This window comes from Falco peregrinus, unplaced genomic scaffold (genome assembly GCF_023634155.1).
Source record: "Falco peregrinus isolate bFalPer1 unplaced genomic scaffold, bFalPer1.pri scaffold_76, whole genome shotgun sequence".
In the NCBI taxonomy this organism is placed as follows: Eukaryota; Metazoa; Chordata; class Aves; order Falconiformes; family Falconidae; genus Falco; species Falco peregrinus.
In genome coordinates this window covers 374,051-399,506 of record NW_026599635.1, presented here as the reverse complement: position 1 = coordinate 399,506, position 25,456 = coordinate 374,051, and the positions used below count along the sequence as shown (strand labels likewise).

Below are 25,456 nucleotides of genomic sequence, written 5' to 3'. Positions count from 1 at the left end.
GCAGAGGCTTGATCAGAATACACAGCCCTTTCTAGAAAGATACCCAAGAGGAAGATGACTAATCTTTATAACGCTGGCTGAAAGCAACAATGGGAGGTTTGCACCAGCTGATGATTTCCGATCTAGAAACTTCAGTGAAGGCGTCAAGCTACCGATAGAGCAATAAAACAGTAGCCTCAATGCATACACAAAAATGAGATTTTGAGTGCCTACATGCAAGGTAGGTCTCATGCAGCAGAAACAGATGCAGTCAAACTCCTGAGCTTACTTTGTTTTCAAAATAAGACCAAAAAAAAGCAGAGCATGCATTTGCTGCCTTAACAGAGTAACATCTAGAATGCCCCTCACTCCTCATGAGACTTACAATTTTACATACCGGGAAGACCAGCTACAGGTAGACTGAAGTACAATTACAACTTGTTGTACACCACAAGGTATAAGCCAATGAAGATGCTTTATACCAGTCAAATGTCAATAAACTATACTTTCCACAGAAAACAGAGCTTAACAACTATTTACCAGAAACAATCTAAGCGTGTATCTAAATTTAAGCAAAAATCTGCCTCCAGTGGCAATTCTCAAAATACTCTTCTTTGTTGGAGATTAAAGATGGTATGTTACAACCTAAAAAAGCATCCACTTCATCACCACGAATACACCTGCACTACGCATGTTTCCCATGCAAATGAACACCCTAACTTGGCCAACAGGCTGACACATGTCATGCTCATTAACATGGGATACTTTTTCATTCCGTCTTCTTTTTTATATCTTGCTTTAACAAGCAAACCCTTCACTGTCCATTAAAAGCTTAATTAAAGAAGCCTTCGGTTCTTAAGCAGGCAAGAATATTGAAAAGCTATCGGTCCAGACCCTAGCATTACTATCAAATATAGTTAGCTCAAGAAAGATGTTGGTTTACCTCCCTTTACCCCTTACCTGCTCTGGACTGAACAATTCTTCCTGAAAAATCATGAGGGAGAACTCAGCTGCGCGGTGATGTGGTTCTTTGCTCCGTTCTTCATCTGCTTCCTGTGTGGTCAGAAGTTCTTGTAGTATTTTAGCAGCAGCAGCAGTTTCTATAGACAGAGTGGTATCGGCAGCACAAAGAATGTCAGAAGGCTGTAATGGAGACAAATTCAGTGTTCGATCTGCTGCCACCAGAAATGACGTGTCTGAAGTTACAGGAGCGAGACATTCCAGCTGGCTTTCCTCAGTTGAAGAAGGTGTGTAACTATTAACAGGCAGTGCCTGATTTCCATTAAGCTCCAGGATTGAATTCTGGCTCTCTACAGGTGCCACTCCCACCTTTTCAGCTTTGCATGATGAATGCACCTCAGCAGCAACCTGAAACATGGCTTCAAGACTGACTTCTGCCTTCTTGTTTTCTTCAGATGTATTACATAGCCAGTCAGACGGCATCAGTTCAGCTTCATAAGATGACTGCATTGGAGGATTCTGGAAAAAACAAAATACAGTGAACTTTTGTATAAAAAATTACCATGACAGGATGTGTATTGATTCTGTCTATCCATTTATCCAAAAGCTTGAAAGATTGTCTGTTATTCTCAGTTAAAATAGCAAGTTTAACCAGAAGAAAAAAAAACCTGCTACTTTGTCTTGGTTTTCATTAACCACCTTACTCTTGGCACGCTTCCTTTCTTCTATTCATGGTCTATCCTGGAGAGAAGGTTACTTACCAGGAGCTGGTGTATGCCTGCAGATGCATTGTCTGCACACCCTTTGCACCGCAGGTGTTAAATATACCCAAGCATTCAAATCAGAGACTTCTGGTCTTAGTAGGACCTGTGGGGGTACATTAGAACCACCCTCTTCACGTGCCACATACGTAATAGAAAATGAGAGAGAAAATCCACCCGCCTTCAGTTCCTTCTGAAACTCAAGCATTCCTGTTGTTGTAGTATAAATAAATCAGTATAAACCACAACATTTTTAAGCAAAAGAAAAAGGTCCATATGCTGTAAATGTGCATATGGACAACACAACTTGAGGAACTCACTGCTTCTTAACCAATAATATAATTTTCCTCCTCAAGTGATTGTCCCTATATAGGCACATCTACACAAGGGGTGCCCCCCAGGGATGCCCCAGTCCCAGGAGGAGTGGGAGTTCAAATACCGATGACAGCAAATACTGTAAAACTGCCCTGCCTGTCACAGCCTCACATCTGGACTCTCCTGTCATGACAGGGTCCCACAAAGGCACAACTCAAAGTCTGCATCAATCTGCATAAAAACCTGACAGAATTTCAGGTCAGAAACCCTTCTTGTAGAACCTACAGAGACTGCCTTTGCCATCACAGATCAGGTCTGAACACTACTAAAATTTTTCACTGTAATGACATCACAGGATGACAGGACACAATCAGCAATCCAGTGATGATTTTTTTAGTAGAATTCATATCTATCGAATAACCTTTAAAACAGAACAAAGACAATGAAAGAGTTTTTCAAAAGCAGCAAGTCCCACCCAAGTGAAATAATAGATGACATTTTAACAGCCAGTGTCTGTACTGCTACTTCTTCCGGAGGTGACTCTGTCAAAGGACACTAGAAGGGTCATTTCTTCTGACAAATACAAGTCATACAATGATGTTGAACAGAAACTCAGGTCTATTTAAAATACAGCCTTCTTTTGGAAGAGATCCAGTATGAAGGATTAGTCCTTAGTGCCTGACTATCCTTAGACCTTCTAGCTGAGGTCATGGTTAATGAAAAGCTACTTCCAGAGACGAGTAAATTAGAGAACAGGAAGCTGCAGGATCACCTACTAGGAAAGCCGTATCAGATCAAATGCCAGTGAAGGACTTGGCCTCTCCCTGATGGAGATACCACAAAGAGATGAGATCCCGTCTTCTGGGTGTGTGAAGGCAAGTCCTGGCGTGGATTCGTGTAGATGTGCCAGTTTGTAGATAGCCACAAACTGTGGAGGGTGGGGGGAAACGGAGGGGGAAATAAAACCTGGAATTTGAGAAATTTCGGTTAAGCTAAATCTTTTCATTAAAGGCTAAGCCACCTTTATGTTTTTATGAGATAGGTTCAAACACTATTCCTCTCATTTGATTTTTTTTTCAGTTCTATTTTTTTAAAATGTTAACAAGGTGTTTCATTTCTGTTGCACTGCTTGTTTACTGTCGTAAGTAGTCAGGATTTTAAGATCTGGGTTACCAAACCGTCCAGGAATAAGATCATCCCTGCCAAAACCCAACCAACCAACCCACCCACCCACCCATACTGAATCTGGTAAACCAGTGAGACTGGTTTATTTTGTAATCAAGTGATTAAGTGAGACTGACAATTGTGGCAGAAATAATTTAGAAAAAAGAAAGGAGCCAAGACTTTTGTACTTTCTAGTTTTCAGTGCATAAAAAAATACAACATAAAGAAGCTAGGCAAGAAAAAAAATTTAGATACAAAAATAGTATGAGCAGAATGAAATATTCTACACCAGGAGTCCTCAAACTATGGCCTGTGGACTGGATATGGCCCCCCGGGGTCCTCAACCCGCTCCCCCGTATTTACAGAAGCCCCACACCACCACCACCCCCCCGCTGGGGGTTGGGGGGGGAAACCAAGCAGCCGCAGATGACTGCCGGCCACCTAATCCGCGCGCCGGCCCCCTGTTTAGAAAGTTTGAGGACCCCTGTTCTGCGCAATACGTTTGACTGATCTTTAAGGTTTAAAACCTTAACCTGGAAAAACATGAGACCAAGGCCTAGGATACTACTTCTTAACAAGGTCTCAGTGCTTTAATACCATTGTACAAGTTTTGCTTAATTGAAAAAACAAAAATGAAACTTAGCCTCACACCGACTAGTATTGGACAAATGTTTTTCTCCTCGCCCTTTCACCTCAACAGAAAGGCTATCCAGAAAGTCACCAGGGGACACGCAAAATCTGGAGGAAGGACACGAATAGCAAACAGAAACTCCTTTTGCTTTAAAGGTCCATCTTCCTTCTAGACTGGACACTTTCTAATTCTCACTTGAGATATGCACATGGCAGAGTATTGTAGAAAAATATTTGAAAGTCTCACTTTAAAATCCATTTTTGAAAAGCAAATGCAGAACTTTTTTTCCATACCTGTTGGATAGCAGGCTTGTGAGTACGGCACTGAAGATGCAGAGCTGCTACAATTTGCAATGGATGCGGCAACGCTTTGAGTCCCTTGCTGAAGTGGCGGAAGAGAAGCCACAGGCTGGAGCGTGTACGTGGCTCCCGTTGGAAGCGTCTGGAGTACCGGAAAGGCAGCCCCTTTATCTGGAAAAGCTGGGGAAGCCCCTTGCCCTGGCAGCAACCCAAGTGGTCCCTGCTGGATCCAAGTGGAAGGGACTGGAGTCGGATCTAATCTTTGTGCCGGTGAAGTGCTGGGGGCTTGGCACGAGGTTGCCGTGTAGGAGTAAGGAGGGAAAACACCTTGACCGTAAAGTTGATGAAACTGTCCTCCAGTCAGCAGTCCTGCAGTGGGTACAAAATAAAGTGAAACAAGTGTTAAGGAAAGGAGTTTTCACAGGCAAAGAAAGGCAATATGAGGAGCCAAGGCTCTACAACATGATTTGGGAAGGCTACCTTTGCTCCAGCATACTTAACCCAGAAAGGAGACTGTACTCTTAGACCCGAGCATGCAGGAACTGCTGTGTGGCACACGAGTGAAGCACCAACACGGAGGTGTCTGCGTAGCATTCAATCTCCTTCAACTGGCAGTAACGAGTTACCCATATTTAGAAATGTGCCATACATCGGAAAGTGTAGTAACTTACTAAACCAAACAAAAGCAATTTTGAAAGTACTGTGTCTTAAATCAGACAATACATTTTTAAAAAGGGACATCATAAAGCAAGATTTTACCAAACTCCTCTACTGACAGCTCACAAACAGCTAAGGGAAGGGCAATGTCAAAATCCTCCAAAGGACTTTGCAAGTACTTTATGACAAGTCATTATTTGTTCAAGAAAAAAAATTCAAAGCCAGTTTTTCCTCAGTCAGCTCAACTAGTTCAGTGCAGACTAAAATATCCCAGACTTTGCCATTTTGTTATTTCCTAGATAGTCTTTTCATTCTTCTCTATTATTTTACAGTTTCCTCTCTCAGACAGTTACTGTTTCATGAAATGGTATTTGCTTTTATACCATGACAGCCCAATTTCTGTTTTGGTGGCTTTCTTGAAACACTGACAGTAACACCCCGAACGCCTGTGCTCATTGATTTCTCCAAGAACTACTGCATTTGTGACTCCCCTGCAGGATTGCATTTAGCCATGAGAATTACGAGTTTCAGGATGGTTCACGTCAATAGGGTTGATCTAGAAGCCAGGCTTTCTCAGACCTGTAGTTTCCAATTCTCACTCAAAAGGATTTTTTTTTAAAAACAGCCTCACATTTACCTCTGGCACTCCTCTGACGGAAGCTAATTCAAGAAATCAGTAACATACAGTCATTATTCTGCAAGTTCACATTTAACCATTAAGAATCACTAAATAAATACCAGCTGACCCTGAAGATTTGCTAAGACTTAACGTATAGGACTGTTTATTCCCTGTTCAGTACTTTCACCATTTATAAACAGGGAAGGAACAGGGGTATGAAAATCCTTTTGTTTATATTTTACCTTTGGATAGGGACATGAAGACTATCTAGCTCTAACACGTAAACAAGACACCACAGGATGCCAAGTTACCCACCTCCAGTTGCTGTCCAGGAATTGTTCCTGAATGTTTAACACAGCGTTACATGCTGCAAGACACTGGGAACAGACTGACGCTTTGCAAACACAAGTATCTCTTATCTATCAAATCACCTCACATTTACAGCAAAGACGTGTCCCTAAATAGTCAGTACAGAGCGCACAGTGCATTGTCAGCCTGTCAGAACTTGACCGCATAGAAACCCCAATGTTTTCCTTGTTCTGTCTTTCTAGAAAATGAGACTCCTAGAGCAAAAACTCTGAAACTGCAGCCATCAAAACAGAGGACAAAAAATGAACAGGTCATCTCTTTCTAATAATTTCCTTTACCAGTGGTCTGCATTACATCAGACAAACCACATGTCATTGAAGTCTGCAATGACTCATCTTAGCGTTAACAACGTTCACATCAAATCATTAATTTAAATGCTTCCTAGCCTCCCTACCGAAATAAGTTCCATCCCTTCTCCGATGCTTCGTTTTGTTGTCTTGGTATTGCACGTGCAGTTCCACACACATCACGGAAAACACCACTTGAATTAGATGACAGTTCCTACCCTGACACAGTAACCAAGAGCATGGTGATACCCTACTCTGCTCTAAATGCCAGCCGGTGCTGCAGAGAGCAGTACCGTCAGCTGCTTCTCCCCTTCTCCTGGTTGCACAGTCCTGCCGCTCCTCCTACACCGCGCCTTACAGCTCTGCACCCATGGGGTGCATCACCTGGGTCCAAGAGCCAGCCACAAAAAGGCTGTTAAAGTCTTCTCCGATCGTTGCGCTGAACCAACACGTTGCTGTATCAGCTGCAAGGAAGATGACAGTTAACACGCCACCAAGGGAATGGGAAGCAGGAGTGCTCTTCTGGTGGCAGCCCACAGTTAGAGCAGCCCAAGAGCACTGCAAAGCGAGATATTCACATCTGCCTTACACAGCGCCAGCTACAAAGCTTTCGGGCCGATACAAAATGTGTGGAATAATCCTGAGGGCTCAGACTTGTCTTGGGAAAACTCAGATCCTCTCAAAGAGGGTTAGAAAGAAAGAAAACATGCTCTAGGGCTTTTCAGCAGTATTATTTTCTAATTAGCTCTCACCTACTCATGCAATCCGTTTTAAAAACTGCATAGCTTGTGAATTCTCTTTCAGGAGACAACTGACAAAAATCTTACTACCAGGCCTTGCCTCCTTTGCACAAAACTAACAGGATGCTCTAGTTATCACTTCACATGACTCACTGTCTCGCACACATTTAATGACAGCTTATTAAGCACCCCTACTGATGGGCATCCTTACCGACAGGCAAGAAGCAGTATCGTTCACCTGGTAGAGCTGTGCCAGCTCCACAGAGATCGGGCAAGGGTGTTCTTAGTGTAGTACGCAATGGAGACTGTACTGTAGTCTACAGGCAGCCTGAAATACATGTGAACCATGCTACTCATGCTTACTGGCAGCAGATCTACCTGCATAAACAACAACAGCTTCCCTACACCAGGTGAACTGAGATGCCACCGGCAAGGACAGGTAACCCTTCTCCCTCAGGGGAGTGCTGATTTTCAAATCCCATGCCGGCGCCCAGCAGCTCGCACTCACAGCGCGGCTGGTTGATGACCAGCCCCCGGCCGGAGGCGCCCCAGCGAACGGAGCGGCAGCGCGGGCTGTTGACCAGCCGCCGCAGCCTGGCGGGGAAGGTGTCGGCACTGACGGGGCCGGGCTGCTGCGACGCGTCCGTGCCGGTAGGTGGCACCAACGCCGCGCTCAACCGCCGCCCCGCTCCTCCGCTTCCCCCGCGGCCCCCGGCCCTCAGCCCCGCCGCGGCGCTGGTCCGCGCAGCGCCCCGGTCCCTCGGCACGGCACGGCCGCCCCCGGCCACCCCCCGCCTCAGCCCCGCCGCCCCCCTCAGCTCGCCGGTGCCCTCAGCCCCGCCGGTGCCCTCAGCTCCCCGGTGCCCTCAGCCCCGCCGCCCCCCTCAGCTCCCCGGTGCCCTCAGCCCCCCCTCAGCCCCGCCATCCCCCTCACTCCCCCCGTCCATTCAGCTCCCCAAGTCCCCTCAGCCGGGCCATGTCCCTCAGCCCCCACCATGTCCCGCAGCCATCCCGCTCCGCCCCGCCGGTCCCCTCACCCCGCCGGCCCTTCAGCTCCGCTGCCACCAGCATCTCCCGTAGCTTCCGTGAGCGACCGGGCGGCTGAGGCCCGGGGCCGAAAGTCGCCGCTCGGGGCGGCCCCGCCGCCAGCCCGGAGCCGTCCCGGCGGCAGCCTGGAGGTCCTTGAACCACGGCGCGGGCGGGCGCCGGGCCGTGGAAAGCGGCTGCAGGCGGGGCAGAGCGGGGAGCACGCGTTCCGCAGCCCCGCGCCCCGCCATGGCTGCCCGCCGCACCGGGACCGCGCGCGGGAAAGGCGGCGGGGCCGCAGGGCCACGTGACACATCGCATCCCAGGGAGCGGCGGTCTCGGCAGGGGCGGGGCGATCTCGGGAGGGGAGGGGCGATCTCGGGAGGGGCGGGGCGATCTCGGGAGGGGAGGGGCGGGGCGGGGGCGGGTTCTGCTGAGCAGCCGGACCTGCCCGGGCCGCTGCGCTGTCGCGGGGTGCGGGCGGCGGGGACGGAGGGGACGGGGGGGACAGAGGGGGACGCGGGCGGCGGGGGGCTGGGGAGCTGCTCCATGTGCCGGGGGCACCCCGGGCTGGTGCTTACCCCGCCGGGAGGAATGCAGCCGGCAGAGCAGGTGTTGCAAAGTGTCGGCTTAAAAACCACTGGCAGTTCACAAAAGGAAAAGCAAATTTGTAAGGAGCGCAGAGGAACGCGGAACAAATCGGGAATTGTGTCACATTTGCCCTAAACCCCCCCAGACCTGTGCAGCTCTGATCCCCACGCCAGAACAGATCAGGTGGGGTTAAAATGGGGCAGAGAAAATCAGCAGCGAGGGTAAGAACTAGCTTCAGCGGAAGGAAATACTGAAGAAGGAATCTTCAGAGGGGCGGTTATTGTGTAAAAACATAGGTAGTAAAGTTGTAGTTAGTGTAAAGGAGGCAAGCACGACTAATGGAGGATTTCAAATAGGAGAAATCAAATCAGGTACTTAATCACAGGGAAACCGGGGAACTAATTGCCACAGGATGTTTTGGGTACCACAATGTTACTTGGCTAAGGGAAGGTGTTGGGGGGTGTGCGTGTGTGTGAAGAAAAAAGCGAGAAAAAAAGAAAAAGAACAAGATTAGCTATATTCACAAAGACCAGAACTCTTAAGCGGCACCTTTGTCACTGCGAGTGCTTGCACTGTGCGCTGGCACAGCTCTGAGGCGGTGCCTGAGCTGCACTGGTGCAGATCTGCCCTCTCCTCAGCCTTGTGCTGCCAGCTGTGACTGCAGGCAGACTGCAGGAACCAGCAGAACCATCCTTAGCGCTGCAGAACAGGAATCTGCTATGAACCGAAAGGCAAAGAAGAGCAGGGAGCCGGGGAAGGAAGAGTGTGGTGATCTCTCTCTGCTTGCATCTTGCCCACAGGTCACCAGCAGTGGCGGAAGAAAATGACATTCCTCTGTCTTGGCTGCCCTCAAAGCAAGACAGTAGTGAGAAGACTGAGCACCCATGTGTTTCGTGACCTCAAATACATTATCTTGGAGTTGTCGTAAGATTTCTTAGCAAGAAGGTACAAAACCAAACCTCTTCTTTAACTAAAGTCGTCCTTATTGCTTTGGTTTACAGCACAGCCCCTAACCACCAAGGCAAGTAAAAGCGCAGTAAGTTCCAGAAAGGGGGCAAAATTGAATAAACTGATGGGAAACTGTTCCTATTTTTAAACTGAAAGTAATATCCCTCTGCTCTTCCGCATAGCTGAAGTGAGGAAAATGATGTTTGGGCGGGGTTGCTAACAGTTTCACCCTTCAAATTAAACCAGAAGCAGAAATTTTGTCAATGTTGTCATCAAAGCTAAATCCAGCACCACAGAAGGATGTTGCTTTACCCAAGGAATTAATGGCCTGCGATTCTAGTAAGCTCATGCTGTCGTCTTCCCAAGAGGCTTTGCATTTTTTTTCCCCTCGGTAATAATTTATTAAGAATTATGTTGCTCAGTGTAAACAGCTAAAACTTAAGTAAAGCAAATCTGAAAAATCCAGAAAAATGTCCACTTCACAAAAAATTCTTCTCGGCATTCCTGAGGTTGTCTTTTGCATTAGTTCAGTGAAATGAATCTGGGTTTCTCTCCCCCTGTGCAGCGAGAGTGCCAGAAGACCATGACTACCTGATGGTGGGACAGGTGAGGTTTTTAGTGTATCATCCGTAACTCAGGGCAGAGCCAGCCATACGTAGTCCATAACTGAAATGCAGAGCATGATTCCCTAGAACCAACACACAGAAACATCGGTCCCTTTGGTACCACTGGCCATTCTTGACTTCAGCCACAAGAGCGGATTCATTTGCCACTTCTTGGTCAGTGGGTTAAATTTGGTGCTGAGGACTTTAATCGTTACTTTGCTGTCAAAGATTGTTATTAGCCAAAGGTGATGGGAGCTGCAAGAAGAAATAGCTTATTACTAATTTGTGTTATGGACTCAGTGCTTTCCTTCTTTTTCACCCATGTGAACTCAAATTGCTGTTAGCCCGCACGCCCCTGTTTGCCATGTACCATGGCAGTTACTCTCTGGTGTGTGCCTCTCTCACAGCTGTGCCTTTCTCTGCAGCTAGCTTTCTTCCTCCTTCCCTGCTGCGGGACACCAGCGATGTGTCCATTGTACAGACGAGAAGGTGGGCCTTTGCCAGAAATTCATAATCCTCTTCTCCTGCCAGTGCTTAATCTCCATTCCAACCTTTTGTAATAACCTCCTAGTTTTCTGTGTTTCCCTTGCTTATACATATATATATAGTAAAAACCCCTACCAACTGAACGATGTAAATTACACATTTTGCAGATGTGCAAATTCTGATTCTGCAGAGCTGAACAAAAATGGTATTGTTAGCTTGTCTACTGTATGTCAGGGCAAGGACGGCTGCATTTCCATGCGGTGTGCTGACCCTGACTACCATCCAAGGACATACTACTGTTAGTAAAGGCAGCACTTAATCCCTGGAAGGTCTTACCAGGTTAAGTGGAGGATTCTTCATCACCTGGAAAATTTAAATCAATGTGTGCTTTTGTTCAGCTACCAGTTAGTTGAGGAAGCGACCAGTTTACATTATCAAGCCTGTAATTTGAAGAAGGCCAGACACGCTACGTACAGTCACCCTTCCTGGGCTGAAAAAGTCCACCTCTAAATGCATAAGAGGAATGTACATATATACTATAAAGCTGGAAAATAACTGTTCTTACCATGATTATATGCATGTTAGATTTGTGAGTTGTAAGAAGTGTTGCTGTAATTAGTTTCAGTTTTGTTAGGAAGGTAACAAAGAACAGTTGAAAAACATTCCCTAGAGAATTACCATTTTGGAAGAAAAGTGATTTTTCTTACTTTTTTTTTTCTAGTTAAAGAAATAATCAGCTAGTACAGAAGGATGGATATTATTTTCTTATTGATGTATAGCAGTACAAACCTTTGAGCTCCAGACCTCTTGTAACACAGCTAAGGCAGAGTCTCATACTACTACATTTTAATTTGTTCTGAGTCAACATAAGTAAACGTTGAGTATTTCTATCCATGTCATCTTAGTTAGGAAGGAAAGAAGGACCTAGATGCTTTGCTAATAAGTCAGATAAGGCGAAACTCAAAACTGTTTTCAGATTTGACAAATTTTGACAAATAATCTCTATTTTTAATTACGGATGGGATTAGGTCCGGAAGCACAAGCACAGTACAGGACAACCAACTTTCCTACTCAGGGGACTCATCTGAAACTATGGAACATGACAATTTTAGAACGGAAGCCTAAGAACATATCATCAGCCCATTTTTCTCAGTTCTGTTTTAAGTGATCTTTGAAAAGCATAGTTAACCTCTGTTTCATGTGTTAATACCATATTAAATTGCCTTATTGCTTTGTGATGTAGAGAAACTTTGGTGTTGACTTCTCTGATTCATTTCAAGAATTTTTTTTTTCTTGTAAGCTTGAAAAAAGGATATTCCACTGAAATAAGTTGATTGCAAGCAGTTTCAGTAATTGAATCCCTAGATAGTTGTCTTTATGCTGGGAGGTTTTGTCCCACTTCTAATGGAATTTTGATGCTGACACAGTTTAATTTAAAACTGTTGCCATAAAACATGTTAGAATTCTCTATTTTTGTGGCAGGATCTTTTTTTTCTTTTAATTAAAAAAAAAAAACTTTTTAAAAGCTGAGGTTTAAGATGATATTATTACACTAATAAATACTGTAAAATATATTTATGAAAAAGTCTTTAACTAGGCACGGCTTCACTTGGGCAGTGAACTCGGGGAGCTCCAGGACTACTGTAAGGAGCAGGTGGTGTTTGTCCTGAGCCCCTGAACAAGCGAGATGTGAGCAGCGCCACCCGGACAATTGATACTGTGCGCAGCTGTGTCATGGTGGTCACTCCACCGCGCTCGGGCGTCTGAGCGATGCCCCGGCGTGTGTGAACCTTATGCAGCATGAGATAGCGCGCGCCTGCACTTAGCCTAAACTTAGAAATTGACATACATACACCAGACATGTAAGGTATTTTTGGTTTTTGCCGAGTATAAACGCGGGCAAGCTGCGGGCCCGGGCGAGAAGCCTCACGGATGCGTGGACACACCACGTAGAAATTGTCCCAGTTCCCGAGAGACTCGTGGCACCGGCTGCAAGGGGGCTCCCAGCCGAAGGGCGGGCCTGGATGACGTTCAGGTGTTAATTGGTGATGTATCCTTCTCTTAGACTCTGTCATGCTTTGCAGTAACGATTTGATGCTTCGCTCCTGTTGCTCTTCTATCATATTGTGCATCGGAACCAGTACTCTTTCCTTTTATCATACTGCATGCCATTTTCCTGTATTACACTGCAATCTAATAAATGGCCTTCATTCTTATAGTTGACTTGGAATTCATTTGTGCTTGGTATGCAGTCAATCAGCAAAACAGAGAGCTCGTGGCATGGGTGCTGTGACCAGTCAGAGGAGCGCCCGGCTCCGCTGCTCTGGCCTGTGTGGAGCTGCTGGGGCGGGAGGTGGGGGGAGACATGTGGGGGTGCACGGCAGGGGGTACCCATGGGGAGGCAGATGCAGGAGGGGCCACAGAAGACACAGGAGGAAGCCTGTGGAAGGGGACGCTGTTGGGGCCGCATTCTGGGCTGGAGGTGCTCCGTGGCTCATGAGTCGAGATAAGGATGGAGCGATCACGCAGCAGGTACTATCGCGGGCAAAACAGACTCAGCTTGGGGAAATTAGTTCAGTTTACTACCACTCAAATCAGAGCAGGATAATGAGAAATAAACCCAAATCTGAAACACCTTCCTGCCAGCCCTCACTTCTCTCGGGCTTAACTTTACTCCCAATTTCCCTGTCTCCTCCCGCCGGGGGAGGGAGAAGGGCAGCTGCGGTCAGTTCATCACATGTTGTTTATGCTGCCGCTTCTTTCTCAGGGGGAGGACCCCTCACACCCTTCCCCAGCTCCAGTGGGGGTCCCTTGTGGGATCACAAGTCCTGCCAGCAAACCTGCTCCAGCGTGGGCTCCCCTCTCCACGGGTATGCAGGTCTTGTCGGAAGCCTGCTCCAGCGTGGACTTCCTGTGGGGTCACAGCCTCCTTCAGGCATCCTGCTCTGGCGTGGGGTCCTCCCAGGATGCAGGTGTACAGAATGTGGTGTCATGACAACGTGATGATGCAACAATGTGCGCTTGTTCTGTATAGCATCTTGCTGGGAGACCGGCCGTGGTGGCCACAGTTGGGTGCCTCTGGAGCAAGGGGTGCCAGCGCAGGATCAGAGCTCCAGGAGAGCTCTTGGAAGGAGCCATGGAGCACCGTCTCTCTGGTGGTGCGCGAAATGTAGATGCACAGCTGAGTGCACTGAGGAAGAGGGGAGAGGTGAGCAACCAGCCGATGGGGAGGGCTCAGCCTGGGAGCCTGGAACATGCAGGCCTGCCCCAGGGGCTCAGGAAGTGCCTGGGGAGCTGACAAGGATGGAAAGCTGGGTGGAAGCAGGGAGGGTCTGCAGGCAGCCTTGCCTCTCTGCCCAGCGTGGCTTACGGCTAAGCAGGCGGGAGGGGTTGCTGCAAAAGGACACAGACATGGGTTGCAGAAGGGATGGGAGCTGTGGGGAGGGGGGCAAGGAAGCAGAGAGCGGCTTTTGACTGGGCTGCTCTTGGCGCTCCCCGTGGTTGGAGTCTTCCAAGAACCTTGCGAGCGCTGTGCAGCAGGCTTACGGAGATAGTGCCTCAGTGCCCGTGTCTCCCTCTTTCTAGCTCGGCAACAGGAGACAGCCACTGGCAGAAGGAGCTACTAGGCTGCTGAACCTCCCACTTGGGGTCAAGATCCCCGTGTCGCCTAGCTCCAGGCCTGTCTTCTACAGGACAAAGCTGGGGGAAAAGGTAAAGTAAGTAGAAAGGGGTAGAAAAGCTCTCTGCTTTGATGGTGTCCCCACCATTCCAAGAAGTCCTTGTGGCCACCTACTCGACAGCGAGCGCTGTAGCCCTTCCACGTGGCAGCACTGGAGAGTAGAGGGAAGCTCCTGACTCCCTGGTGTGGTGATCAAGAGGAGGACTTGTGGGTTTTCTGGACCGGTTTCCGGCACTGTGAAAGTGTGTGGCCCGGGCCCTGTCTGCAGTGTGTCCAGGTCTTTCCCCCAGCCCAGCCCAGCCCAGCCTGGCCCCCACAGTCTGGCTGTGGTGCTCTCCGTGCATTCAGAAGGATGGAGCAGAGCGCTGGTCTTCAAGTGACCTTTACCTTTTCACAAGCACCGCCTGGCACCTTTTAGCTGTGGTCTCCTGCCTCCTTTACACTCTGGAAAATCTCTCCTACAGCTTCACCAGCCCTCTGGTTATTTCAATCTGGGAGATCCGTACTGCCGCCTACTGAGCACAGAATACAAGAGCCTGCATGACCCGCACCTGCGGGCCTACCACCAGCGCCAGGACAACCTGCAGAGGCTGAAGAGAGAGGGTTACATCACCAGTGACAGCAAAGTAGGTCTGGACATGGGGCTGATAAAAGCAGCCCCCCTCAAGCAGGCTTCCCAGAGTGCTTGCTGCAGCTGCCTGTTGCTGGTGGGGAGCACAGGGCTGTGGGGCTCGTTTCCCTGGGAGCAGAAGCAGCGCCAGCATCCCTCTGGCAAGTCCCGCTCCGGCTCTTCTCAGGCCGCCTTGCACTGCCTGAGTGTTGAGGAGGCAGCCGGTGCGAGGCCTGGCGCTGCGGCTAGGAGCACCGCTCAGCCATGGCGTGGTGGAAGAGTCAGGGGCCCTGCCGCCGGGAAGGGGAGGGGAGGGTGAGCAGAGGAGCATCTCCCCTCCTGCTGGGTTTGGGCTGTTTTGGGGAAGGCAGTCTGCGTAGCTGGCTGGCAAATTCTTGAGGGATGTCTCCCCTCATCTCTCCATAGGTGGTTTGCACTCTGAAGGAGTTCAATGATTACAGGCAGTATCTGACCACACTCAAGCTGGAGGCAGAGAAGATGTTCATCCGAGAGGAGGTAGAGCAAAGTGGAGTGTTCGTGGATGCCGCTCAGCGGCACGGTGCCGAGGGCTGGGGCTTTACTTGTGGCACCTTGGGGAGGCGGTCAGTGCGGGAGAGGTGAGGGCTGTGCTGCCGGGCTGGGCTCTGCAGCGGGCTGAGCTAGTGCAGGGTGCAGGCAGGAAAGTCACATGTAAGCATGCAGAGCCCCGAGGGCCGTGTTTCTCTTCTGCCCTCCTTGCGTGGCTGGAGCAGAGCGCTGCCCTGGGCCTGTGGGATGCCTTAGCACACGCGGGCAGGAGTGCTCATCCAGGCAACAGCAAGCCACAACTTGGTGTCACCTTTCAGAAAAAGCTTTGGGAAGACCTGGCCAAATTAGAGGGTACCTCCAAACCGCCAGGACGGACTGATGTTTCTTGCCTGCGAGAGTGGTTGCTGCAGGAGCAAAGAAGGAGTTTGCCAGCTGCAAAGAAGAGGCAGAGGTAAGAAAAGGCCAAGTAACGCTTGCTCTTGAAGGGGGCCCGTGATCCCCGATCAAAGTCCTGGAGCCTCACGTTCCAGTAAACGCACGAAGCCCAGCGGTGGAAGGAGCCTGTGCTGGCTGCGAACCCATCGGCGGGGTCTGTGTTTGGAGCCTTGGACAGGCAGCTGTAAGCTGCTGCAGGGACTGCTGGAGCAGCGCAACACGTAGCAGGATGACAGGAGTGGCTGAGCAGAAAATGGCCTGTGCAAGACGGACAGAGCGGCTCCTTCTCAGATGCCTGCCTTTCTCTTGACAGGCATCTCACCGTGATCGAGAAGCGGATTGAAGGACTGGAGGCTCTTGAGAAAGAGCGACGCCGCCTCCAGCAGCTTGAGGGCCAAGAACAGCAGCAGCAGGGAAAGAGGAGACAACCAGGCAGCCAGAGCAGCTCCAAAAAGCCTGCCAGCAAAGGGAGGCCAGTGAGTAGGAGCCGGGTGGATGCCGGGGGCTGCCTCTGCTGTGCAGCAGTGCGTTGGTAGCTGGGCCTTGGGAGAAGGTGCTGCCACGCACACAGGTGCTCGGGGCTTGCAAGCAGTGCTTGGCTGCTGAGGAGGTGGCAACTGGCTGGTGTGCCATGTGTCCTCACCTGAGGGTGGCTGTCAGATCCTGGGTCTGCTCTGCCAGCCCACTGGGTTGTAACCCGTTCCTTGCCTCGCCGGGGACTAGCTCGTCTCCCTCCTTCTATTATTTCTTTTCCCCTGTGCGTCTTGGATATGAGGCACTAGCCCTTTGTGATGCAAAAGTGTGCCTGGGCACTCTGAGTGGTCCCGTCTGTGCACAGACTCACATTTAGCATGAACCTGTGAGCTGCACTCAATGGGCTTAGCGTCCATGGTGCTGGTTTCACATGCGGGTGAAAACTCTGGTTTTCATCCAAAGACTTCTGCATCCAAAGGTGCAGCACCCCTGAACCTGACAGTGCCGGTGATGGGACATTTGTGAGTTGGTTTTCTCTTCAAGGAGGTCTTTGATCAGCTTAGTGGAGAGCCTGCTGTTGCCCGGTTCTCCTTAGCAGGGTGCCCGTTAAAAGCTGCCTGGCTCCATGCCCTGCAAGAGCCTCTCTGGAAGCGTTTCTGCATAGTGTGGGGTGGTATCTGTGCCAGGGTGAAGGCTTCGGCTCCTTCTGCCATGGCAGTCAAGCTGTCAAGCTGCAAAAGAGCATTTGATGGGAGAGGACAACTTTGGGCTGCTGCCAGGCTCTGTTCTTGACTCGTGACTTCTTCCCCACTTTGCGTGAGGCTGGCAGCCTGCGGTGGACTTTCAGAGCGCCTCCTGTCCCAAGAACACTTCCTTGGGCTGGCAGCTTACAGCCAGGTCATGCAAGGAAAAGGATCATTTCCTTCTGTGCTCTCAAAACCTGCGTGTGCCAGGTGGCATGCAGAGAAACCAGATTTTTTCAAGCTTGACTGCTAGGGACTTGTCTGGACGTGGGTCTTGGGAGGAAGCGGAAAGCAAACCGAGGTGAAGGAACACACTGACTCATCAGCTGTTCCCCATTTTAGCGTTCCAAGCCTGCCGGACAAAAAGCATCTAAGAGCACACCGCCTAGGCTGCTGAACTATGGTGGCAGAAGACCAGGAGCTTCAAGAGATGGCTGAGACCGTGGTCCAGGAAGTGCTGAAGCGGGTGAAGTGAAGCTGTGCAGGAATTGTTCCTGAATGTTTAACAGAGTTACATGGGACTTTCAGGGACTGCTAGCACTACACAAATCTGGCTTGAGTGCTTGGGCAATCGGAATTAGTTCAGACTTGATTTCTTTTTGAAATAACACGGCTGATTATCATTCCTTATTACAAATAAAAGCAGTCCTAAGTAGTTTGCTTTAAAGGTCGGAAAGTTTTTCTTCTTTTTTCTTGCACGTTTATTTCCTCCATTTCCTGTTACCTCTTGCTTCAGTTCCACAAGGAAATACTGACAGCTTAATAACCATGGTAATAGCAATAATCAAACAGCAGGGCTGCTATTAAAAAAAAAAAAACAAAATGAGGTGAGGGCAGGAAAAAAAAAAAATCACTGAAATCCAACATGTAGCCTCAGTTCACATCTATGATAAAGCAGCGGGGAAGTATTGAGCTAATGGTTGTGAGCTGCCAGCACTGCTGCTGCAGAAGATAGCAGGAGGTCTCTCAAAAGACTCGTTCCTACCCAAGGATACTGACTCATCACACTAATCCAAACCCCACTTAAGAGAACCCAAATGAAAAATGGGTAAGAAGTTGTACCCGAGCTCCCTGTTTTGTAACCAACTGTGATGAGAGTGTAATGCAAACCTCTGAAACCCCAATTTCAGAAACCTGGTGAGATACACCATCATCAGCCACCATGTCTGGGTATAACCACCTATGCCCCCTTGCCATTCCACACAGCAATTCTCTGTAGCTTTTCCTGGAGAGCAAACTGCAGCCAACCAACCAGTTAGTTACCGGCCTGGTCTGCCCGTGTTCCAGGCAGGGGCACCTAACACTTTCAGCAGCTCAGGTGCGTACTGTACAAGCCCAGCAGCTGGCCTCCAAGACCCAGAAACTCCACCTGTCTTAATCTCTCCTAAACTTAAAAGCGATGCTCTCTGCAAGACCCAGTAAGGAACAGCACAAGGTTTAAGCTTCCTTGTCCGAGAGTGCCAGCTTTTCCTTCTGAGACCACAAAGCACCGTCTGGATCCAACAGAAACGGGGCTGGTAACCAGCTTGCTGACTGCTAGTGCGCCGATACGGTTCGCTGTCTTCGGGACTGGTCCAGCAGTTTCGTATAGGCTTTGCCACTCCTATCTAGCAGCACACAGCGGGACCAAACAGCCTAAAACGCCCCGCAAACCACGCTTCAACAGCATCACACTGAATTCCTGCAACTGGTGGAAGGTATTGAGTGGAACGATAGGAAATACACCATGCAATAGTTCTATTTTTTGTGAGGAACAATAAAAATGCTTAGTCAGCCAGGGCTGATGAATTTTACCGCTTTTGAGGATTTGTGCAAGTGGTTACTGATGGATGATCAATACGCCAGCCGGGCAGGATGCTCAATACTGCAGCTTGCCACATCCCCCAGCAGAAGTTTGGGGAAGTATATGCCCCAGAACACACAAAAGGCAAACTGATTATTCCCCACAGCTCAGCAAGAACCGCAGGCAAACTGCTGTCTTCTGTACCACCTGCACAGCCTGTCACCACGTTCCAGGAGAAATGACCTATGCTATGCTAAGACTCAGAAATCTCTAGAAGTCCCGTTGATCCACGCGGTACGATAGCTGCGTTACCCTGCTCAGAGACAGCCGGTTACTGACCTGGTGGAACTGATACAGGGCACTGCTCGCCTTTGGCCTTCTCACGCAGAGGATCGCCTTCCCGCAGTCTGCCCAGATGCTCGGCAGCTTTTTGCTGGGGGTTTCCAGGAAACAAAGCAACCACTAGCAAGTGGCCTAAAGCTCTTCTGACTCCACACAGTGCCCATGGACTTGCTTCTCCAAACAACTGAGTTTTACTAGACCCTTTGGACACTGTATATTATCCTTCAATCTAGCCACAACACCACCTTTGACAACTCCTTTGGAATGATTTACTACCCCATTGATCTCGGCCTTCTGAGATAAGCTATTTAGTTGTGACTGCCCATCGCTCAGACGGATCCTCGCGTCCTGGATGAAAAAAGCAGCTCACGATCAAAGTGAGAGGACAAAGATGCACGGTGTGAAAAATAAATACTACAATATCGACGGCATAACTGGCCGTTGGCTATTTATAGCCTTACACTAACATGTTATCCAGGCCATAACTTGCCCATCTTGGATAAGCTTATTTTTTTAAAAAACTCATGAATAAAAGACAAAGGTTGAAATTTGCAAGACAGGAAACTGGATGATCAAGCTCGGGTAGGTCAACCCTTTTTCAACACACATAAGCATAACTTGCTTCGCTTGTCCTCTGGGAGGGGGAAAAAAGTATATGCGTTATGCTGTAATAGAAAAGGAAGCCCTTGCATTCTTACTAAAGATCTTCTGATATCTGATAAGCCAGGCCCCCCAAATAAGGTGCAGTTTCCACTAGAATTGCATAACGCATTTACAGGAAGTACTGGAGTTATCTTTAATAAGAGATCTCTGAGGCGGGGCCCATTCCAAAAAGTCACCTTAGTTTTTCTCGTTCATCAAATGAAACTCAGGACTGCAGGAAGCTGTCCGGGACAAAGAAGTGGAGCTGCTTCTCAGTATTTTCATAATATTAAAGAATCTCTTTTTGTCCAGGCAAGAGCATTCTTCCAATACAAATGCAGGCTCATTAACTAAAAGTGATTCTGGTGAAGTCAAGCAAAAAAACACTCCACTGATGAGGACATCCACTATGCTGCTACCCTGAAACCTAACCTGAATTACAAAACTACCCGTTTAACATTCAGTGGTTCTTTGAAATAGGTATTTGTAAACCACATCACTTTCACTTTATCAAGCAGATCAATTTTCAAATTTATATCCTTAATTTCACAAGTGTACAAACCTGCAGTTCATTCATACAGTCTCCTTCGCTTTCACCTCCTTTCAGTAGGCTACGCTCACCTGGACAAAGCTGTCGTGGGTGCACGCTGAAGCAGTAGGACCAGCACAGCCAGCCAGAGGATCTGTGTGGGCTGCTGCTGAACAGCTCTGTGGTGTGGCTGCAAGAATTCAAACCCAGCTATCAGACTGCCGGAACCTGTGTCTGCTGTGCAGTTCTATTGCTTACTTTGATTAAACATTTCAATAATCACACAGTAAGCGCAATTCCAGAAATTTATTGCTACCTTCCAAGTGATTTTAAGACCAATTTCTTAATCTTAAAAATACTTATTTTAAGATATGTATAGATATATTAAAAATATATATTGTAAAATTGGTAAAACACACATACATACAGAAACTTCATAATCAGAGTCTTTTGTGTCTTAATATCACCTTTTTGATTTGGCTGCTTGAGTTTCTTGTCACAATACACCACAGAAAGCGTATTCACATAGCTGAGCCTAGGTGTTCATACACACATACACACTTGTGACCATGTGAATTTTAAGACTTACAAAGAAAATGAATTCTCTTAACCCAGAGTGTGTCATTCCGAAGAATATCATGACTACTCCTGAACTACCACTCACCAGAAAGGTTTTCATATGTAAATGAACCCTACAGGCACAGATGTATGCCAAAGGTGCGATTGGACTTGCACTGCCAGGTGGCACCAATAACTAATAATGTCTCACATGGTCTCCATGACTGATTTTTCATTATTAGACACTCTCAGATAATGAAGCTTCAACGCATTTCTTTCACCCGATTCTACTACTGTCAAAGGTTTTGCAGATAGCCGAAAGTAAACAGAACTAAATCCTTAAACTAATTATGGTCTAAGGCTAGTGGGGAAAAAAAGACTTAGATGAGCATATTTTATTTTACTGACTTTTCAATAAGAATCATAATGAAAAACCAGGGAAATTTTTTTGTCACGGAAGTTAACAAACAAGTTTGAATACACATAAAAAAAAATCTTTTCAGAAAGTTCTACTTTGATTTCATTTAATGGGACTTCAAAAGTGAAATGAAAAGAGTCAAGAATAAGATTGAACATACATTCTTCAGTTCTCTCACTTACTAAATACGTATCTTAAGGTTAACTATCACTTTCCAAACAAACTAATCTTGCTGCTGTGCTCTCATGATGAAGGAAACCACTTTTTCATGTGGACATATGAAGAAACACGCTTTCAGCATTCTGTATGTTATAATAGACAGAAGAAAGGATAACAGAGAGATTAAGAGATACACAGGCACAGAAGTAAAACCACTGAGACAGTCCTAGAGCGAGAGTGAAAATTAAAAGATTTATCATAACCAGTGAAACGTCACTCACACTCTCAGGAACGCTGATTAATTCACTGGAGTTTTCGAATGCCTCAGATTCCCTAAGTTTCTGTATTTTAGTTTTGATTACACCTTGCAAAGTTTGGTATGTTTTCACCGCGTTCTCACACCCACCTCCCACCCCAGAAGATTCTACCTGAGCAACATAGCCAAGTTATCCTTTAAACTTAAAGCAACGAGCGTCATCCAGTGAGAGATCTCCATATTCATGTCTAAATCTACCCTGGTCTCCCTCAGCTCCCCTACAGGCAGTACTTCAAAACAGGCACTTCCAGGACACCAGTAATCTCACCCCAAGACAAACTCTAAACCGAGCAACATGAATCATACCCGAGACGCCCCTTTCCTTCCCTTGACTACGGAAGAGGGCTGGGGCCTTAGCTGAGACAGAGACAACTACAATTCATCATGATGAGTTTCAGCCTATGCTCTGTAACCAATAGAAACGCAAAGCGGGGACCACCTCCCACCTCCCACCTTAATGAAGCAAGTATTCTGGATGAGGCTTGGAGCAACCTGGACTAATAGAAGGTGTCCCTGCCCACGGCAGGGGGGGGGGAACTTGCTGATCTTTAAGGTCCCTTCCAACCCAAACCATTCTGTGATTCTCAGGACACCTGCTCCTGGGAGAAGACTTAATAGTTAGCAGCTGGTGAGGCAGGCTCCACACTTTGGCCACCACAGTAATCTCTGCATAAGGGGCACAAGGCAGAAATTGCCTGTCTCTTAAACATTTAAGTGTGTCTACAAGAAACGCCCAGCTCCTCAGAACCCTTCCTTGACAAAAATGGCGTTATGGAAACTAGTGATTATTGTCCGAATTGTTCTCAGCAGAGGTCTCAGAAGAGATGCACAAAAGATGTAATGATTTCACTGTGTAGGATTTCTAAACAGGGATAGCTAGCTGTCTCTGTGAAGGTGCGGCTGCCAAAGGAGGAGCAGGCAGAAGGAAAGAATAATAACTGAGCTTTAGTTTGTTCAAGGAAAGGGTCACTGTTCTGAATTTCAGAAGTTTTAGGGAAATTGAACAAAAACACCACAAAACAACAACAAACAGACCACCACTCCCCAGAAAATAACCCATCATATGATTTTTCCAATTCAAAGTATGGGCAAGGAAAAGAACAGTAATTTGTTTCAACTCCTCTTCTGAAGAATAAAAACACTTAAGTGAGACTGATTTATTTTGTAATCAAGTGATTAAGTGAGACTGACAATTGTGGCAGAAATAATTTAGAAAAAAGAAAGGAGCCAAGACACTTGTACTTTCTAGTCTTCAGTGCATAAAAAAAAATACAACATAAAGAAGCTAAGCAGGAAAAAAAAAAGATACAAAAATAGTATGAGCAGAATGAAATATTCTACACCAGGAGTCCTCAAACTACGACCCGCGGGCCAGATATGGCCCCCCAGGGTCCTCAATCTGCCTCCCCGTATTTACAGAACCCCCCACACCACCACCACCCTGCCGGGGGTTGGAGGGGGAAACCAAGCAGCCGCAGATGACTTCCTGCCAGCTAATCTGCATGCCGGCCCCCTCTTTAAAAAGTTTGAGGACCCCTGTTCTACACAATGCTTTTGACTGATCTTTGAGTTTAAAACCTTAACCTGGAAAAACATGAGACCAAGGTTTAGGATACTACTTCTTAACAAGGTCTCAGTGCTTTAATATCATTGTCCAAGTTTTGCTTAGTTAAAAAAAAACAAAAAAGGAAGTTAGCCTCACACCGACTAGTTTTGGACAAATGTTTTTCTCCTTGCCCTTTAACCTCAACAGAAAGGCTATCCAGGAAATCACCAGGGAACACACAAAATCTGGAGGAAGGACACAAATACCAAGCAGAAAATTCTTTTTGCTTTAAAGGTCCATCTTCTTTTTAGACTGGACACTTTCTAATTCTCACTTGAGATATACACATGGCAGAGTATTGTAGAAAAATATTTGAAAGTCTCACTTTAAAATCTATTTTTGAAAAGCAAATGCAGAAATTTATTTTCATACCTGTTGGATAGCAGGCTTGTGAGTACGGCACTGAAGATGCAGAGCTGCTACAATTTGCAATGGATGCGGCAACGCTTTGAGTCCCTTGCTGAAGTGGCGGAAGAGAAGCCACAGGCTGGAGTGTGTACGTGGCTCCCGTTGGAAGCGTCTGGAGTACCGGAAAGGCAGCCCCTTTATCTGGAAAAGCTGGGGAAGCCCCTTGCCCTGGCAGCAACCCAAGTGGCCCCTGCTGGATCCAAGTGGAAGGGACTGGAGTCGGATCTAATCTTTGTGCCGGTGAAGTGCTGGGGGCTTGGCACGAGGTTGCTGTGTAGGAGTAAGGAGGGAAAACACCTTGACCGTAAAGTTGATGAAACTGTCCTCCAGTCAGCAGTCCTGCAGTGGGTACAAAATAAAGCAAAACAAGTGTTAAGGAAAGGAGTTTTCACAGGCAAAGAAAGGCAATATGAGGAGCCAAGGCTCTACAACATGATTTGGGAAGACTGCCTTTGCTCCAGCATACTTAACCCAGAAAGGAGACTGTACTCTTAGACCCGAGCATGCAGGAACTGCTGTGTGGCACACAAGTGAAGCGCCAACACAGGTGTCTGCGTAACATTCAATCTCCTTAAACTGGCAGTAACGAGTTACCCATATCTAGAAACGTGCTATAAATCAAAATGTGTAGTAACTCACTAAACCAAACAAAAGCAATTTTGAAAGTACTGTGTGTTAAATCAGACAATACATTTTTAAAAAGGGACATCATAAAGCAAGATTTTACCAAACTCCACTACTGACAGCTCACAAACAGCTAAGGGAAGGGTAATGTCAAAATCCTCCAAAGGACTTTGCAAGTACTTTGTGACAAGTCATTTATTTGGTTAAGAAAAAAATTTCAAAGCCAATTTTTTCTCAGTCAGCTCAACTAGTTCAGTGCAGACTAAAATATCCTAGACTTTGCCATTTTGTTATTTCCTAGATAGTCCTTTCATTCTTCTCTATTATTTTATAGTTTCCTCTCTCAGACAGTTACTGTTTCATGAAATGGTATTTGCTTTTATACCATGACAGCTCAATTTCTGTTTTGGTGATTTTGTTGAAACACTGACAGTAACACCCCGAACGCCTGTGCTCATTGATTTCTCTAAGAACTACTGCATTTGTGACTCCCCTGCAGGATTGCATTTAGCCATGAGAATTACAAGTTTCACGATGGTTCATGTCAATAGGGTTGATCTAGAAGCCAGGCTTTCTCAGACCTGTAGTTTCCAATTCTCACTCAAAAGGACTTCTTTTAAAAATAGCCTCACATTTACCTCTGGCACTCCTCTGACGGAAGCTAATTCAAGAAATCTGTAACATACAGTCATTATTCTGCAAGTTCACATTTAACCATTAAGAATCACTAAATAAATACCAGCTGACCCTGAAGATTTGCTAAGACTTAACGTATAGGACTGTTTATTCCCTGTTCAGTACTTTCACCATTTATAAACAGGGAAGGAACAGGGGTATGAAAATCCTTTTGTTTATATTTTACCTTTGGATAGGGACATGAAGACTATCTAGTTCTAACACATAAACAAGACACCACAGGATGCCAAGTTACCAACCTCCCGTTGCTGTACAGGAATTCCTCCTGAATGTTTAACACAGCGTTACATGCTGCAAGACACTGGGAACAGACTGACATTTTGTAAACAAAAGTATCTCTTATCTGTCAAATTACCTCACATTTACAGCGAAGACGTGCCCTTAAATAGCGGTCCAAGCCTGCCAGACAAGAAGCGTCTAAGAGCACACCGCCTAGGCTGCTGTGAACTAAAAAGAAAGATGTGCCCCT

The 25,456-nt window shown here is 47.2% G+C and overlaps 1 long non-coding RNA gene across 2 annotated transcripts; it reads right to left on the bottom strand.

Moving 5' to 3' along the window:
- Positions 1–547: 547 nt before the first annotated feature.
- On the bottom strand, positions 548–24,001 carry LOC129783628 (uncharacterized). 2 transcript variants are annotated; one of them, XR_008745388.1, is made up of 3 exons: positions 23,632–24,001; positions 20,236–20,392; positions 548–1,458 (listed from the first exon to the last, which is right to left on the bottom strand). It is a non-coding gene; the product is annotated as an uncharacterized LOC129783628 (long non-coding RNA). The 2 variants fall into 2 exon arrangements; XR_008745387.1 differs by having other exon boundaries at positions 20,295–20,392.
- Between the last annotated feature and the right edge of the window lie 1,455 nt (positions 24,002–25,456).